General features: G+C 39.1%; 1 protein-coding gene across 9 annotated transcripts in view; it reads left to right on the top strand.

Moving 5' to 3' along the window:
* ZNF536 (zinc finger protein 536) overlaps positions 1–20000 on the top strand; it is a 597265-nt gene that overhangs the window by 147843 nt on the left and 429422 nt on the right. For all 9 annotated transcript variants that reach the window (XM_072632093.1, XM_072632095.1, XM_072632099.1 and 6 more), the window contains one exon: positions 10274–10389. The gene's annotated coding sequence lies outside the window, so the exon portion shown is untranslated. The remainder of the gene's footprint in view (positions 1–10273; positions 10390–20000) is intronic.

Genomic DNA, 20000 nt, shown 5'->3' with positions numbered 1-20000 from the left:
AAAATCATTAGCATATTTGGATCAGATGTGGTGATAGATGATTTTATGTATACATTAAACTTCTCCCTAGCAAATTGCCCTTGGAAAACCTAGAAACAGATTTTGGTTTAAAGTCGAAAGTTCCCATTTTTATCTCCTCTTTGTGTTTTCAATATAGTGATATGATGATTTATTCCAGTTTTATCTTCTGTACCTGCAATTGATTTACTGCTGATGGGTTTGAATTTATCATTTTAAATATACAAATCACAACCAAACCAAATCTTTAGTGGCACAGAAATCTCCCTTGTTTGCTTGCTTGCTGCAATATAGCATTTGATTCAATTTCTAATCAAATTATGACGGCACATTATTTTTACTTCAAAAATGTTAATTTTTTCTTATCCCAAATTAACATCATTTTTTCTAATTCACCAACTAAGTCTTTTAAATTAAAAAATTTTTTTTCTGAAATCCTACATGCAAACAAATGTTCCTTTTGGTTTGTGGGCAGTGCTGCATTGTGTTGTGATGCTCTGCTAAATTAGAAATCATATAATTTTCTAAGAGGGTAATTACAATACAGAAATCTGAGTTTTATACAACACTCTTCATACAGGAGAAGGCAAACTGTTATCCATGATGAGCCAGTGTTCAGCTAACATTAAAAGGGAACTCATTTTGTGTGAACTGAAATTAGGATTCATAAACTCTGTAGAAGTTAAGTTGTAACTAAGCAGACACCGACATCTCAAACCTAAGACGATAAGACATTTCAAGTCCATATGAAAATAAAAACAACCCTACCAAAATTACAGGGAGAAAGAAAATCCAGTGTGAGTTTAATTTCGACTGATTTTATTGGCAGCTTATTTCGAGCCAATAAGCAAGGCGTCTGCCGAGAAGAACGGTTCAGGGAAATTGTAGAAATCATAGAATTTTTTTTATTTGTTTCCTTCCTTGTGATGTTTGTTTTAATAAAAATTGTGATGATATAAACACCTGAAGGAACGTGAATTTCTCCAGAAGAGCTTCTCTGGCTGTTTTGCTGTGAGCACTTGCCACTGGCTTCTTTGCAGCTAGCTCAGAAACAGACTTAAAGAATATCCCACTCAATAACAAGCAGTTCTGAAGGTTTCTTGGGTTTCTTGAGACTACCCAAAGACCTGACTTCAAGAAATCCTTGCCTTGGTTAAATCCTGTGACCTCCTCTGAGAACTTGACTAAGCCAGAGCCTAACCCAATGAGAGGTGTCTCAAGTGCCCAAGAAAGAACTTCTTTATGTGAATGTTTCTGGGAAAAGGGCTCACAAATTAAGGGAACCAATAGATTGTAAACAGTGTAGGCTTCGTACCCACACTTTATGCCAAGGAGACTCAACATGGACTATTTTAGGGCCTCATCTGTTTACTCCCATAAAATACACCTCTGCGTGTGTGCTTGTATATTTGTGTGGAAACCACACCCAACAGTGTCCAGGATAGGTTAGCATCTGTTGGTATATTCGTCAAAAGACTCATTTTCAAAAATTATTCAGCCACAAAAAAAATGACAGTGGGCTCACTCTGTCTCCATTTGGAGTATCTGACTCGGAGAAGGTTGGTAGATTAAGGTAAAACAAAAGGAATGGTATCTGGAAAAGGCTGATCTGAAAGACAAGAAAAACACCTCTGAGGCTCTAGTGAAAGTTTGACGAATGTGGCTCAAACTTGTTTTCTTCATGGCTTCATGATCAGTGCTCCTCTCCTAATAACCTATAATCTCATGGTACCTGCAGAGTTTATATTACCACAATTTTTATTAAGACCTGGCTTAGGTAAAATTTCCTACTCTGATTTAATTTTCTAAGAGGGTAATTACAGTACAGAAGATTTGACTCTGATTTGAATGAGGAAGTTCCAGTTGGTCTAAGACATGTGGGAATAAGTAGGATAATAAGGGCCAAATGGTGAGATACTACCAGAAGGCAGACACGTTGATACTTTAGGATCATAGATTTAGAGCCAACAGGTATTTCAGAGGTCATCAAGTACAATGCCTTCATTTTCCAGATGAGGACTATTGAGGTCCCACCTAGGGGGCCTAGATAAGCAATTTACCCAAGGTCCCATTAAAGAATTATGTAGGAGGGGTGAGATTTGAACCCAGATCCTCTAATTCCAAATTCAGCATTTTTACCTTACTTTTTGTTAAAGTAAAGAGTATGTAGACTTTTTTTGCCATAAGAAAAATACTTTCCCAGTCTGATTTCCCATTCTTTACTTTTGTATGTCATATGTTAGTGCATCAAACTGTTGGTCTTGCCCCTTCTGGAAGACATCTTGTGCTTCCCTGGCTCCTTTAATCACAGCCTCCTGCTCACATTCATCTTCATGGCTAGGATGTCCTCTCCTGCCTCATCTTCACCTGTTGACATTCTACCTAACTTTCAAGGCCCAAATCAAATGTTATATCCTTTATAAAGAGACCAGAAGAGAAGATTCACAGGAACGCGATAGCTGTCTTCAAGCACTTTGAAAGTTGTCATGTAGGAAAGAGATCATGTTAGTTCTGCTTGGTTCAAAGAAGGAGGAACTCAGCTCAGCGGGTAGAAGTTGTCAAGATGCCAATTTTGGCTCAGTGTAAGAGAGCAATCAGCAGGGTGCCAGAATGGAAGGGGCCATCATGGGAGGTCTTCTGATGGAGGCCAGTTGACCTCCTGTCAGGGATTCTGTAGAGGGAGCTCTTGTTTAGGTCTAAGCCTTCTTCATCACCCCAGCTTCGAGCTTCAAGTCATCTTTTCCTCTCCTGGACCCCAGAGCACTTTGGGTCTCTCTTTTGGGCTCATCGCATTCTGCCTAGTATTATACTTATGTGCACATCTAGTCTCCCCGTCTTGGGTGTCAGTTTAGTCAGGGCAGGGTCTCCGTCTTACTGATCCTTATATTTCTCTGTTTTCAGCATGAGGTCTTGCACATAGTTGGTTTTGAGTAAATGTTTGTTGAATGAATGAATGAGTGAATCCCACTAATTTGCTCTTTAATTACTTTTCATGTATTCAAAGAACTTGGACTGCTACAATCTAATCTTTGAAAGGTAATGGGCTTGAGGATATAACCTAAGAAAGTATATGTGTACACACACACACACACACACACACACACACACACACAATTTAGAAAGTTACCTGTAACATTAAGAAGGTAAATGAATTACCTAGGGTAACAGGTCAGTCAGTGTCTAAAACAGGACTTAAACCTAGTTCTTTCTGACTACAAAGAACTATCTAGCATGCCATGCTATCTGTCTAAGACTGCAAATTGCTGAACATTTGCCAATCTGTGCTGGTGGAGGGAATACACTCACCAGGAGCTCTCTATGCTATTGAAATCTCATCTGGCCCAAAACAAAATAAATATACATATACATACAGATGTAGGTATGTGTGTGTGTGTGTGTGTGTGTGTGTATAATGCACATGTCTATATTTACATCTATGTATATATCCTTGTATATGTTTGTGTATACTTCTGCGTATGTATCTACTTATGCCTATGTATACTACTATGTATATGTCTACATATACTATGTATGTATATTTATACATTTATTTGCATATCTGTGCAGACAAATTGATAGGCAGTATGGTATAGTGGGGCAGATAGACAGAGAATTGCTTTCAAAATGGAGTCAGGAAACCCTGAGTTCAAATTCTCTCTCTGACTTCACAACCCTTGTCAGGGTCCTTGCCCCAACTAGCTCTCTTAGTTTCAGAGCAGTCACCAGCTATTTTGGTAGAGGGAGTTCCTTTCCTGGGAGTTCCCAGCCTTGAAGAAATCACAGGTCTAGATACCAGTACCTGTGTTACATGTAACACTCGTATATGCATACAAACTAACTATATGAAAATTCTATAGTTAAAGAAGAATAATGACTCCAAATAGAATCATATCCCACATAGGTCGTTCTTGATTTAGGAAGAGAGCTGCCAAACTTGTGACCAATTCATTTAAAAGGAAAGATTGTATTTGTCACCCCTTCGTTGACTTCTCATTAGCATGACTACCTTTGATGTAGGTGCGACCCTCAAACTCTCCTTACCTTGACTTTCTTACATGGGAATCCAGAAATGTTACTGTTGATCTAAGCATGTGATGACTTGAGCCTGTAGCAAGAGGGCCCAGGGAGTTGTTGTTTACATGATTTACTACTTCTGTACCTGGTCTGTTGACCTGAAACACTCCTTCCCTTCCACTTTGGGACTTAGTCCCTTAGACTTGCATCAAATCCAAGACTAGAACATAAAGGAAGGCCACTTGTTCTCAAGTTTGTTTTTGAAGCAAACTCCTTCTTAGGCTATTTTATGATTGCAACCACTGTAATTTATAAAATAATGTCCATAAAGCATTTTGTAAACATAAAGAGTAAATGTTTGCTTATTGTAGGAAGAAAGTGAAGTTTTTCATTGTCTAAAATACAGGACCAAAACAAAGGGATTTTGCTCCTGATAGATGTATATATTAAAGACAAGAATTTGGGATGGGTAGATAGAAAATACTATTTGTTCTGGCTTAAATACATTTCCCTGATAAGCCAGAGGAACATTGGGACTTCTAACCATAAATCAGATAGCTGTCTGCAACAGTTGGCTATGATCTAGTCATGCATGGAGTACAAAGGAAAGATCTCTAGTCTAGAGGTAAGATGATTATTTGGTAATCCTTAAGAGATAAAACCCAGAAGCTAATGGCAGGTAACAGCATCCTACAGAGTCTGCTGTGCTCAACAAGAAACTAATGGAGCAATGGCCAGCTAAGACTACATGCCCAGTTGATGCCAGGAGGTACCATGAGATGTCACACCCAGTTGGAAGCAGACCTAGTTAGTTAACTGGATGATATCAACAGTAGACACTGACAGGCCCATAGCACCAGAAGAGTGCGTTGTGCTTTCACATGTGTACTCAGCCACATCTGTTCCCTACACATGTACCCTTTATGTGTGATCCCTCCATATGCTCACTTTCCATATTAGTGTCACATATATTTGTGGGAAAGTGTACCCCAGTTTTATGGAAAGAACGTTCTTTTGTAATAAGTAATTTTGCTTATTTCTTATCAAGATATCATTGCATACCTTTGCTTTGTTAAAGAAAAAAAGTGACACCATTGGTGGGGGCTCATGAACTGTGATTTTTGTGCGGATACAGATCCAGAGAACATCTTGAACCTGGGGTAAATATTATGGCAGCAACGCATGTGAGAGGGGATGCTCCAGTTGTTATATGGTAATGATAATGATGATGATGGCAGATTAAAATAACTTCATTAGAACACATTGCACTTGTGGATAACAGACTTGACAACATCATCAAGAATTCATCTGGTCCAGACATCTGAGATGGCTAGATATTAACTCTCTTTGCTGAATGATCATAGCCTTGGTAGGAAGCTTATTTCATTACAAGAATTAAACTTACAGGACTCTTCCTGAGGTCTTAGATTCCCCTCACTGAAACTTAAGAGTAAACTCCCATATAATATAAAAGTGTCAGTACCTTCTTCTAGACCATGAAAAATATCTTACCCAGGAGAATATTTTTCTACATTTTTTTCTCCACTTCTTTAAATCCAATTCTACCTTAAGATTTATTTTACTGCCACCTCTGCTAAGGAGCCTTCCCTGTCTACTTGAGTTCCTTAATATTTCTTTTCTCAGAATTCAAAAAGTTGTAAAGAGAACCTCACAGTTTGGCACTTAACTTTATATTATTTTTGAACTATCTCACAAGTGTGAATCTGACCTTGCCAATGAAGATGGTAAGTTTCTTTGGGAGCTTATGTAGTCAAGGGACCATGTCTTTCTTTTGTATCTCCTGCAGCACAAAAATGGACACATAGTAGGCATTCAATAATACTGGTTCATTGAAAGAATTCCATCATTTCGATATTTTAATAATTCATTCAACAAATGGGTCAAAGCTCAGTAATAAATCAGATTTCTTTAACCATGACTTCATAATTTTCTCCAGGCCTTACTCATGGTTTCAGTTGTGAAGCTTATAAAACATGATGCCAAAGAAGCAGCGACAGGAGCTCAAGAGGCAGTGTTGGCCTGAGCTAGGGATACTGGTACAAGCAAAACTCATCCTGTGGCTTTTTGGCCAGGATGAGGATAGTTGAATCTGAGCAGCCATTTTCCTCCAACTTTTTCTACCCACAGTATTACGAGCATTTTAACAGATCTCAGTGTCCTTAGTTCTGGCTGACCAAGCCTCTGATGGCTTCTAGACTGTAGGCTTATATGTGAGGCCTATCATGACTGTAAGAAACAGGAAAGTACTCTAGTATTTTGCCTAAGGTCACACAGTGTGGTAGTGGCAGAGCCAGGGGAGGACTAGATCTGGGCCATGATTCTTGACTCCACCTAATCCAGAATGTGATTTCATCGGTGTCTAGAGAGTTTCTCAAGAGCTTTCCCTACCAGTACAGGTGGGCACCTTCACAACTCATTCACCTAGAGAGCTGCCTGGGCCATTGAGACGTTGTCAGTTGCCCAGGGGTGACCAGTATATGTCAGAAGAGGGATTGTATGTTCTCTCTCTCTCTCTGTCCCTCCCCCCCTTCTCTCTCTCTCTCCCCCCTCCCTCTCTCTCTCTTCTCTCTGTCTCTCTCTCTGTCTCCCTCTCTCTCTCTCTCTCTGGTTTTTTCCAGGAGATCCTTCTGCCTCCACAAAATTTATGAGGATTACAAGTGTAGTTTCTACCATTCCTTGTTATGTACGTAATAGGCACCGAATGTTTGTTAGATTGAATTGTGCTTTTAGTGTATTATATCATGTAGGAGCTTTCAAAAATGTGGGGCTTTTTAGTTCATAAAAATAGTCGTAGAAATCAATGTGTATTTATTTTAGGTGGTTTCCTATTGTGTATTATTCCATATACATGCACATACCCTTCTGCTTTAATAAATTTGAATCCTGCATACAGGATTTTGCATGACTCCATCAATAAATTTCTTACCCCAATTACAAACAGCCTGCTCACACCCCATAGCTGCTGCTGGGGCATGCTTATTCTGGTAGACATACTTCTTTCTGCCTGTATCGCTTTAAAAATCAACCCCCATTCAGATTCACTTAAGAATATCTCCCCCATCCCTGCAAAACACTTATATTGAAAATAGCAGAGTTGGCCTAGACCAAAACTGTCACATCTTTCTTTAAAATGCAATCATTGCTCAAAATATTCACATTTCCAATTTAGGGATCATACTTTCCTCTCTTCTTCCTCTACATATGTTTCCTCTCCCCTCCTTCTCCTTTCCCCAACTGACCCATCTTAGTATCACATTCAGGTGATATAGAGTGACTTTTTTTTTTTTTACCTGCTAGAATCTACCTAGCAGAACTCCACCCACAATGATATTAATTTCAGAGCCAATCAAAAGAGTTCTTACTGCAGACTGGTTCCCTAGGTAACCAAAGCATACAGACATTTGAGCTGTATTATAGAGACAGGGAGAATGCACATATACATACATGCACATACATGCACACATACATATGCACATGCACACACATGCAAGCATAAATGACTCTTTCCTTACCTCCCTCCTTCTGCCCTCCAATCCCCCTACCCCTCCAACCATCTTTACCTTCTTCTATTACTGTACTTGGATTTAAAAACAGCCATAAAAATGTAGGGCAACTGACTGTATGGTAGGATATAGTATTAATTTCTTTACTGGTTTATTTGTGATGGAGTGAACATATAAATCACTTTAAACCAGTATGAGGGGAAGTGCTATCGCAACTTCAAATAGAGAAGTATAGTGGAACGCCATTAAAACCTAAAGGAATATGCTATCAATTTGAGATTCTTAATGGGCATGGAGTTTTGTTTTTCTTGCCTCATATTACGAAACACTCAGAAAGTTGTTTTTTTTTTTTTTTGCCTTCCATATTTAGTGAAAAGCATTTGGTGTCTGTCGGCCACATGTCATTAGGAAGGCTGATGTCTGGTGGACATTCTACTTGTAATGCCATTTTTCATGACTCGTTTAATTAACCACCATTTTTGACCTAGGCTAGTTATAAAAGTGTTGCTATTCTCTCTTGCTAAATTATGTCTAATGAACATATTTGCATCTTATCAGATATAGCAATATATCATTTCAAATTTCTCTGTTTAAGCCTGCATCACTCAAAACAGCTTTTGTGGATTAGTAAGCAGGTGAAATCAAAAATCTCATTTCATATCTGACATTAATAACTTTCAGGGGGAATGAGCATTGGCATTTATGTCTGGACCAGAATCGAGTCCAATGTCCTAGAAACACAAGGGCAGCAGACAAACCTACTAACTAGATAGGAAAATAAATCATGCATAATGCAGAATTTCTACCTTACATGTTAATTAATGTGTGCAATCAATTACTGATGTTACAATATGAGAAAGAAACTGGTGGGGAATGGGGTAATAAAAAATACCTATAGATTTATCTGCTTCTTTTTTCTATTTAAACAAATAGTCTTCAAGCCTGTGAATGCTGTGTTGAGACATGCTCTGAATAATAAGCATCATAAAATCTAATCAGATTTATAAGAGGAATTGATTGTTGTGGCAGGAGGAGAGGGTGGAAAATAAGCTGAAATTTAAGTGTTAATTTTTATGCTAATCCACAGTGGCTTCATATGAAGCAATTTTGTTCTGTGCCACAAATATAAAATTGTCCCTTGCAGAGAAATGTCAGCTTGCTAGACCTGAAAGCAGTAATTTATTAGGTATGTTTCTATTAGTATGTGTCACAGTTGTTAGCAGGCTATACACACAATGGTGCTTCATACTTATCCTCCAAGTCTCAGAATGTTTCAGCTCAGTGGCTGGAACGCGGGGCATTAATACATTATCATATACGGGGTGGTCTGTGCCCTGTGGACAAAAGGCTATTTAATACAATTTAATGTCATTCTGAGAAGAAGTGGAAAAATAAAGACAGGGAATAAAATGGCATCTGTGTGTTTCACAGTGCACTCATGCAAAAACCCTCAGTTTAAGAGGTATGACATTTCTGCCAAGAAAAAGAATAAAACTGGGGCATTTTTTTTTATAACCTGTTCCCCACTGCAGTATTTTCTAAATGCCATTAAGTGATCGATTTACACAGCCCCATGATGATGTCATCCATAAGGAGCAGAATGCAGATGACAGCAAAATACTGGTGACAGTGACCTTGTTTCAGAATCCTTGGAACCCTGTCAGCTCTGCCTCCAGTATATGGTTTCAAAGAATGTACTTTTTGGACAATATCTAGTTACTGGGTAGTGAATTAATAGAGTTAAGGGTTCTGATGCAATTCACATATAGGTCAATTACATGCACCAACATCTGCTCTGTCACAATCATTTGCATATAGCATTCATATGTTAATGATGCCTCTTTTTACTCAAGTAATATATTTAAAAAACAAGATTTGCATATCAGTTTGGATCAGTATATTACAAGCAATTTATCATTTTCTCCTTCTTGTTATGATTTTAAGAACAATGTCTTGAGTGATGGCTGCTATATTTGAGTACGGCTCTGATTTATACAAGGAGACCCTCAGTGGGAAAGCTTCCATTCTAAAGCTGCTTAAAGCCTTATAAATCAGTAATGACACAGATGGACTGGTGATAATCTATTTAGAATGCCTGATAGCAAATATTGTTGTACAGATGATTAGAGTGGTAACTGTTTTAGCAGCAAGCCTTTCCTCTCTTTGTAAATGGTAAGTTTGAACAAAAAAGTACTCTCACATATACTTAGTGTCAGAAAATCTTCTTGCTGGGTCTGGATTGCAAAGGGGAAGACATGGGGTGAAGAACAAAGAGAGTTTCTAGCTCCTGCCAATATAATAATATCAATCCCTGTTTCTTTAACAAAACAGGCCCTCTTAATGGAATTGTGTCTTCAGGTGTAAATAGCATTAAAAGCTGGTGCTTCTCTCCTCTTTGCCCTGATATAGCACAAAAGAGTGAGAAAATAAAGTGGAGGTTGTCAGAAGTGGCAGCTGCTTGGAATCCTGATAAATATAAGCTTTTATTGATCTGATGAAAATGAAAGATCCCAGAGCTAGGCAGTATTTAGCTTCTTGTCTACAACACGTCACTGGTGGCCTTGCTTTGGGATAGATTTTCATTCTCATACACCGGATTTGATTTCATCTTTAACCTTTCCAGTTGAATTTCCTTGACCTCTGCATACTGCTGTGATTTGGTGAATTTGTTACATTTCACTCTACATCATTTCTTTCTCTATTTTCTTTTGCGATAGGGAACTGGGACGCACCTCTGGCAATCTGTCAGTGCCTAGATCAGCTGCATCTTTTCAGGAGGACTCTCTCACGAGGCTGACGATCCTTAAGACAAGTATGCAGCTAAGTTGCTAAGGTAAGACTCTCTCCTTCGAGGACATATTGTGGTTCTTCACTCAGATCCCTTCTATTCTCTTTGGCTTGTTTCAAACCCAAACCAAATTGGCCCTCAGAGGCCAACCGGACCAGAAAGACCTTTAGACGGATCCCCCAACCTAAGCAGTACTGTCATCTGTTCACTACTGTCTATTTGTAAGTTCCCTGTCACCAGAGGTTTTTTTTTCAAGTAAGGGACTAGATGGCCACTTGTCAGCGAAGCCAAGGAAGGGACGTGTGAAGCAGGTGAGGACTGCACCAGATGACCTGTGACATCCCTTTCAACTGAAAAATGCTAGGATTCCACTGGATGGCTAGTCCAGAAGAGTGGTAGTGGCCTGGCTGCGTGTTTGGGGGTGGAGGAGGCACAGAGGGACAATGAAAAATTCTTGGTTTTGCTTCTCTAAACAACTCAGTTCCTTTCCAAAGTTACTTTCTGGTACAAGTAGGAAGCTCAAGATCCAGAGGCGCAGCCAGCACGGTCTAGTTACAAGAAAGCGCCGCTGTTATTGTGAGCAGTTTTGATACAGCCAAATCAAAGTGAAGATTTGAAATAGCTTTTTTGAAAGCCCAAGCTGAAGTCATAAATTATTCTGCACCACGATTCTTTCTGATAGTAAAACCATACCTCTTTGCCTGACATTGCTGAAATGTGGAAAAGTGAAAGTTAAAAATAAAATGAACCATTTAAATCTCGCCTGTTGAGAACCCCAGATAGACATCAAGGCCAGTCGATAGGGGTGCCTATCATTTGGGCTTCTCTGTTATCATCAGATATTATTGGTTTATTGCCAATTGTGACCATGCAGGGTTCAGGCTTGATGACTAGGAAAAGCCCTGAAAAATGAAAGAAAGATTCCAAATAATGGGAAGGAGAGGAATAATGATTTGGCAGGATGCATGGGGGGAAAATTGTTCTTCAACTCCCATGTGTGTTCACAGGGAACCTGAACTTGTGACTACAAAGTTAGAAAGTTTAATTTTTCACCCACTTTAATGCAGTTAGAAAAAATACTGTTTTGAACTACAGTGAGGCTATTCAATCAACCTATTTATTGGTGTATAGAAAAGAAGAGCAAACACCAGCAGTAAGTCATTCCAGCAAGTTTGCTGAATTTACCTGGGAATCCTCTTCTGCCGTTAATTCCCCAAACCTTACACTAGCATTATCAACGATACACGGACAACAGTTACAGCTTCGTCTATTTCACAGCCTTGAGTTTCCACAGAGAGTGATTTAAGAAAGTAGGAAGGAGGTTAGTTCCCTCCTCAGTATATCCCAGGCAGCCCTGACTCTCAGCTCCATAGCTGTTTGGTTTGGAAAACAGAGCTGTGGTTGCCAGTAAGGTTTAGAATTTGCCTGCCAGACAAGGGAATCTCTGCGAAGATTATTTTCCCTCTTGGGAGGCAAAACACAGATGGGGGAGTTAGGAGTCTTACAATATTTAGCTGCTACATTTGTGGTAGGAATTCTGCTGTCTGAATATTTGGAGTTTCTACATCATGACCAGTTTGGCATCACTATAGAAAGGCTCAGGTAGCCTGCTTTGGATGAATGGGCTCAGGTAGGCTGGTTAGGATGTGAAAGGTAGGAGGTAAGAGGGACGAGAGATAACTTCTTTGCAGGGCTTGGACCTTCTTTTGAAAAAAAAAAAAAAAGGATCACCTGAAAGAAATCCTGATAAGGATTAAAAGTACCATTTGGTGCAAATGTGACCATGTCAACAACGCCACCTGGAGACGTTGCTCAGAGCATGTCTCCCGAGTCATCTCATTTCGCCTCCTGTCTGTAGGAAGGCAAGAGGCCTTCAATCCAACAAGCATTTCTTAAGCACTTACTCTGCTTGAGGTATTGTGCTAAGTGTAGGATAAAAACAAAGCAGTCCCTGACCTCAGGGAGCTTCCATTACATGGATGGAGATGGGGAGGACAGTGGGGGGCAGGGGGAGAGAATACAAAATCATTTCAAGAAGAGAGTGGTAATAATAGGGTGCAGGGAGGGGAGGAATTCACAAAGGCCTAATGTTAAAAGTGTCACCTGAAATGCACTTTCAAGGAAGCTGGGATTCTCTGAGCTAAATGTGAAGAGGGTTGCATTCTAGACATGGGGAACCGCTTGTTCAAGTGCATGGGGGCAAGAAGACGGCATGTTGTATCTGAGGATCAGATAGAAAGCTAGTTTGACTGGAGTTGGAAGTGTCTGAATTGAAGTAATATAAAATGACTTCAGAGCTAACCCCTGGAAAGGCTTAAATGCAGGCTGGATTTGTATTTTATTGTAGAGATAGTAGGGAACCACGGAAGATCCTTGAGTAGGGGATTTATGTAGTCACATCTGTGTTTCAGTAGTCAATTTGGCCACTTTATGGAGGACACTGAAGAAAGGAGAGACTGAAGTTAGAAAAATAATGAAATGATCCAGGCAAGGAACAATCAGTCTGAACTAGTGTAGAGGCTGTGTGTGTAAAAATGGTATGGATATGAGGTAAAGGTAGGGTTAATTAGGCTTGGCAAGACTGGATAGGGTGGTGATCCCAAGGTCACAAACCTGGATGACTGCAGGGATCACTGTGATGCCAACACATATAGAAATGTTTGGAGGATGGATGAATTTTTTTGCAGAAACATAATGAGTTCTATTGACTGAATAATTAGGACCATTCTACAGGTGGGGTAAATGAACCATAGGAAACTTAAGTGGCTGACTTACTGATTGTCACTCTGTTATCTTGAATCAGAAGGTGGGGGAAATATTTAAATATAAAAAAAAACCCCTTAACTGTGTGGGGAACTGAGAAAGTTCACGTGTCACCAATACACTTGGTCAAAATGCACTTCCATTTTTCACCTGGTATTTGTCTATTCCTCCTCAGGCTGGACAAGCTGCACCAACCTTTCCACTATTCCCTGTAGCCAAGGTGTGAATTTTAGGTATTTAACCTTGGCATACATTAGACCTCTTGTAGGATAGGAAACAATTAGCTGAAGCTCTTTGGGATTGTTGATGCAAGTGCAGAGGTGTTCCTGGGTGAGAAAATGTACCTTTACACCTTGGAATAGTTTTTAGGTCACATGAACTGGGACTAGGCCCATAGATTTATATCAAAGAATGAATTCTGTGGCATGGAGAATAAGAAAGGAGACAGTATTAGGGGAAACTTTTTTTTTTTTAACTTTTACTCTTATTATTAGGGGAAACTTTTTTTTTAACTTTTTCTCTTTTAATATCATCACAAGTCTCTCTACTTAGGCAAATGGACTTCTCATAGCCCTAAAGTTAGAGTAGACCATTTCCCCACAGATTGTAGGGACCAAAGAGTTAATGCCATTGTATTGATGTCTAGGTGAAGTGCAATAAAATGTGATTAGTTGGTTGAAAATGTATAACTTCTCAGTAGGTTAATTCAATCCTTGAACCATTCACAGAGGTCTAAAACTACATTGACATATTGCTCCTTTCCACAAATCCACAAAGAACCTGATGTAGTCAAGAGAGGGAAAGAACACTATGATCAAGCAGACAGGTAGTGCACTGGATACAGTGGCAGAACTGAAGTCAAAGAGACATCTTCCCGAGTTCAAATCTGCCTCATATACTTACTGGCTGTGTGTCCCTGGAAAAGTCATTTAACCTTGTTTGCCTCAGTTTCCTCATCTAGAAAATGAGCTGGAGAAGAAAATGGCAAACCACTCCAGTATCTTTGTCAAGAAAACCCCAAATGGGGTAATGAAGGGTCAGACACAACTAGAAAATGACTAAACAATAACAGTGTGATCTAGCTCTATTAAGACCTAGAAAAAAGAGTGGAGTCTTCCCAACCCATGAGACTGGGGAATAGGGCTATTGAGTCTCAAGACCATTCCCTGGAAAAGGAAGGTGGCCTTTTTAAATTGGGAGAAAGTCATTCTTCAAAAAGAGGCTCTCATAGCCAGGAGGAGAAAGTCTTTGGAGGCAAAAGAGATCCCAAGCTCCCAGGAGAGAACTCTACTCCAGGTCTGTGGGACTTTTTGAATCCACCGAAAGGCATTGACAAGCTATGGTTTAACCAGAGGAGGGTAGTCTTATAGAAGTAAGGGGACTAAGGACCATATCATTTGAGGATTAGTTAAGGAGGCTGAGCATATCTGGCCTGAAGAAGAGAGAACTCAAGGAGGCAGCTAAGTGATATGGAGAGTCAGGAGTCAAGAAGACCTGAGTTCAACTCTAACCTCAGATATTTGCTAGCTCTGTGACTCTGGTCAAGTCAATTAACTTCTCTAAACCTCAATTTCCTCATCTGCAAAATAGTATAATACCTGCCTTGTCCAGTTGTTGTGAAAATCAGCTGAGATATCATATGTAAAGCACTTTCAACAGTTATGTAAATACTAGCTATTATTGTTACTCAAGTAATTTGAAGACCTTTCATATGGGAGAGCAATTAGATTTGGTCTCCTTGGTCCCAGAGGGCAGTTACTATGAACAACTAGATATAGAGGTTGTAGACTCAACATACAGGAAAACTTAATAATGAGTCATCTAGAAATAGAATGGGTTGTCTAGGGAGGTAGTGGGTTCCTTTTTTTTTCTTTTTAAAGTTTTATTGTCTTTTGTTTTGATGTCACAGTCTTTCCCTTTTAGCTCCCTCCCACCATCAACAAACAATGAAACTTTCTTTGTAATGAAAACCCAGAATGGTCAGTCAAAACCGTTGGAAGTAGTTATGAGTTCCGATCATATAAACCACTTTACACATCTATAATCCTTCACCTCTCTACTGCGAGGACGGAGATGTGTTTCATCTTCACATTCTAGGACTGAAGATAATGATGCAGTTGATCAGAATTTGTCTAGTCTCATATTCATTTATAATATTGTCATCCTTGTATACATTATTTTTCTGATTCTTCTTCCTTCAGTCTTCATCTGTCCATCCAAATCTTCCCATTCTCTCTCTGAATTCCTCAGATTACTTATTTTTTATGGCAAGATGATAATCTATAACATTCATATAAGGGAAGGTACTGAACCTGTGATTTTATTGGTATAAGAAATTCTTAAGTATGGAAACTCCTGCTTATCAGGGCAGGTTGGTACCTTCTCTGTGATTTATAATCTTAAGGTGAGAAGCCATGTCTCACTTGAAGTCATAAAGCCAGTACATGTCAGAGGTAGATCTCATGCTGAGGTCTTCCAGGCTTCAGTTCTGTCCTATACCCGGTATATTTAGCCATTTACCATCGGAGGAGCCAAACTTGTTTCCAGTTGTGGTTTTGTTTGTGGATTTTTTCAGTGGAAATCTTCAAGTAAAAGTTAGAAGACTGCTCTTCAGGGATGTAATATATTAGATTCAGTGACCTTTGAGGTACTTTCTTCATCTCTGATATTCTCTGATTTGTGATCTTCAGAACATCATGAAACTTCGAGGGGTCCCAGTTTATTCATCTCTGAAACCAGGGTAAAAATACTGACACCTAATTCACAGTTGTTGTGAGGAAAATGATTTCTAAATATTGAAACATTATCCTTGTCCCAAAAATTTTAGTCCAGTTTTAAGCTTTAGTAGAATAAATAACTTGAGTAGCTTAAAACTGCTGTAAGACTTTTGGGACATCCTGTACACATATGAAATCACTATCATCATCATCATTTAAATGTGAAATATTATTATTTCTGGCGATATAATGTCTGTAATTTTGAAGGACCAGAGAAAATTTTAGATACTACTAGAAATTTTAGATGCTACCACCATAGTGGTTTGTTGGATGGCTTGCTTTTGGATCATCTTGTAGCTTGGATTGAAATGAAGTTTGGTTATTCATGGTTTTCCACACTTAAGGATTTTCTGGACTTTTCAAGGCTGGGGAAATGTTTTCTACTTGTAAAGTGCCATTTGCTTTGCAATGGGGGCTGGACTCCACCTAGCTTCCCTGTCTGTCAAGACATCAGAGCTAATTTGCAAATGTCTCTAGACATCCTTGTATGTTCCTGCTATCCCCCCTTCATTGTTACAAGTCCATAGGTCCATGGCCCCATAACTGGGTGCAGAGCAGGTATTGAGAGAGGGGCTCCTGTCTTGAAGTAGATAACTCTGTAAATCAGTAAGCTTCCATCTTGTCAACAATGACCAATATTAATTCCAAAATAAATTAAATTCCATTTAATTGTTAATGATGATAAGAAAGTTATCTAGCATGCAGAACAAGGTCATGGAGTAAATCTATTCTATGATGGGCTGTTAATCTGAGTTGTAGTTGGGCTCGTTTTCCCTTAGTTAAGCCTTGACTACCCATCTTGTCATTGCTATGGTCTAAGACGCTTGCTATTTCTTTCATTTTGATATATTCCATTTTGAATTCCATAAATGCTCCAATCAAGTAATGTTTCATAGATAAGTGATAAGGTAGAAAGAGTTCTGGACATAGAGCCAGGAAGGCCTGAGTTCAAATGTAGCCTCATACATATACTAGCTACGTGACCCTGGTCAAGTCAGTTAACTTCTCTAAGCCTCAATTTCCTCATCTTCAAAGTGGGATAACACTTGCCTTGCTGGGTTGTTGTGAAGATCAGCTGAGATACACGTAAAGCACTTTGCAACCTTAACTGCTATGTAAGTATTACAGATATGGAATACTCTACTCTGTTCCATTTTTCTTTGCATTACTCACACAATGTGATGCCTGGAAGGAAGGAAGCCTGGCATACAGCAGACATGGAATAAATACTTCCTGATCTATTGATAGACTAGATGAATTCTAAATGTTAAGGTTTCTTTAGGTTAGCACAGGGCCTTGTATACAGTAGCTGTCAAATGCTGAATGGATTGAAGTTTGTGATATTACTGGAGGCACCATAGTATGGTGTAAAGATGATTGAATTTGCAGAATTATTGTGGCCTTGCCAAGTGATTTATTTTCTGTGGGCCTCAGTTTCCTCATTTAGAAAATGAGGAGGTTGCATTATATGTACAATAAAGTGCCTTTCAGTTTTAAATCTATGAGGGGGGATGTTTCCCTTTAAGGTGATGAGGTGGCTAGAGTGCTGGACCTAGAGTCAGGAATAACCTAAGTTCAAATCTGGTTTCAGATACTTACCAGCTATATGATCCTAGGCAAGTCATATCACTTCTATTTCTTCATCCATAAAATGGGGATAATAGTAGTACTACCTCCCAGGGATGTTGTAAAGACCAAATGAAACAATATTTGTAAAGCAATTTTCAAACCTTAAATCACCATGTAAATGCTATTTTAATTATTGTTTTTTCTATTGCTATTATAATCCAACTCTACAGTATCTACCCAAAGCAGGATACGATTGTAATTGGGTAGTGAAGCTGGCTTCCATACAAACTTAAGAGCTTTGGCCACAGACCAGGAATCTCCCGTCCTTCTGATCAGATTGTATGTTGATTCCTCACCAATCCATGGGATAATCTGCTTAGAGGAAGTACAGGTCCTCAAATTTTTATAGCAAGGACTGTCAGCATTAAAGCTGACTCTCTCCCAACTTTAGAATTCTCCTCTGATTCTCCAGACAAGGTAATAGATGTGAAATTTCCTTGAAAAGAATAAAGAGCTTTGTAGATGTAAGCAATTATGATTACCCCAGAATCCTGCTCTGTGCCCTGCATGTAGTCGGTGCTTAATATGTGTTTGTAATTGTTGGTGATGAATCCTAACTTTTACATACTAATTCCTGCAAAGATTAGCATGCAAATATTTATCTAAACCCTTCTTGCCCCTAGTCATATTTATTTTCAAAAGAAAATGAAACTTGTATTGGCAATTCTGCATGGATCCATGACACCGAACCTCTTAGTGAACATAAAAACACTGTGGAATTCATAGTGGCCTAGTTTTATCTAAGTAGCCAGAGAAGAATGACATCCAGAAAGGGGGTCACCAGGATATTGGCGAGGCTAGCAGACATTTCCATTGCAGCCATGATAAGCTTGCACTTATGCCTCCCTCTGTAAGGTTTGAGATTCTGAAAAGAGGGCCTTGAACTGGATATTTTTCTTCTTGATGTCTCTTCCTTCCCTAGGATGGAAATTTAAATTCCAAGGCATTACATTTTTTTTAAAAAGGTGCAAGAAACATTTCTGAGCAGAGAGCCATCCTCTTCTCCCTGAGCATCTTGGAAGCTGCTTGGACGAGGTCTCCCCACCTCAGAGTCTGTTCTCACATTTATTCAATTGCTGACTGGCACAGCCAAGTCAGTGTCAGAATTATCCTTCCACTTAACAGTGGATTTATTATCAGACAATATGAATACAAATAATTAATTTAGGTGACCTTTGGCAAACCACTCCACACTTTTGGCCTCAGTTTCCTCATCTTTAAAATGGGAAGATTAGAGTAGAAGATCCCTAAGTTCTTTTCCAGTTATCCATCCTGTGATCACTCCAGATGTGCCACAGGTGCAACTCTATCTTAATCTACTGTTCAGAGTAGTGGGATGAATTCCCCCAGGAAGCAGGAGATAAGAGTAATGTCAAGAGCAGTCCTCCTTCCAGAACATGTCTCACCTCCTGCCCCTTCTCTGAGCAGCACTCGCACAGCCACCATCTCATTGAGACCATCAGCACTTCTCATGTGTCTCCCTGATTCTCATCCCTTTCCTCTTCTCATGTCTCTGTCTTACCCCACCCTGCTCAAGGAATCATTTACTGTGTGGCCTTTAAGATAAGAATACACACTCTTCTACTGGGCACTTAAAACCTTTCATAGCCTGCATTGTGCCAACCTCCCAGACTTAGCTCAAGTTATTTCTCATCATACTTTCTCCAATCCTGCCAAATGAGCCTACCAGTTATTCTCCCAATTCATCATTTCGTCTTCTGTCTCCATTTGGTTTGCATGCCTGAAGTTCATACCTTCCTCCCCTTTAGCTTTCGAGAATTCCCTAGCTTTCTTCAGGGCTCAACTCAGGGGTCACCACCTATAGAAAGCCTTTCCTGTCCTCCTTAGCTGTTAGCCTTCTCTGCTTCAAATTATCTTGCATATGCATACATATTTGTACAAGATCATTTCAGGAAGAATATACATATATTTATCTGCATATTGTTTTTTGTTGTTCAGTTGTTTCAATTGTGTCTGACTCTTTGTGACTCCATTTGGGGTTTTCTTGGCAGAGATATTGGACTGGTTTGCTGTTTTCTTCTCTAGTTCATTTTACAGATGAACTGAAGCAAATAGCATTGTGACTTGTCCAGGGTCATACAGCTAGTAAGTATCTGAGGCCGGATTTGAACACAGGAAATGAATCTTTGGATTCATTTTCATCAAAATACAAATCTTTTTGATTCCAAATGAGCTACCCTCTTATCTATGTCTCTATCTATATATACACACACAGCATATATACTTATATGTATATATATCATATATACTTTATCTATCTGTCTATCTATCTGTCTGTCTGTCTATCTCTCTGTCTAGCTACCTATCTATCTATCTACCATATATACTTGTGTGGATATATATACATATGTACCATATATGCTTATTATGTATGCATATATATATACCATATATGCTCATCTGTATATATATACCACATATACTTATTTGTATATATACACCATATAAACTTATCTGTATATATAC

This window comes from Notamacropus eugenii, chromosome 1 (assembly GCF_028372415.1).
Source record: "Notamacropus eugenii isolate mMacEug1 chromosome 1, mMacEug1.pri_v2, whole genome shotgun sequence".
NCBI lineage: Eukaryota > Metazoa > Chordata > Mammalia > Diprotodontia > Macropodidae > Notamacropus > Notamacropus eugenii.
Note: the sequence above shows the minus strand (reverse complement) of the source record. Positions and strands in the feature narration are given on the sequence as shown.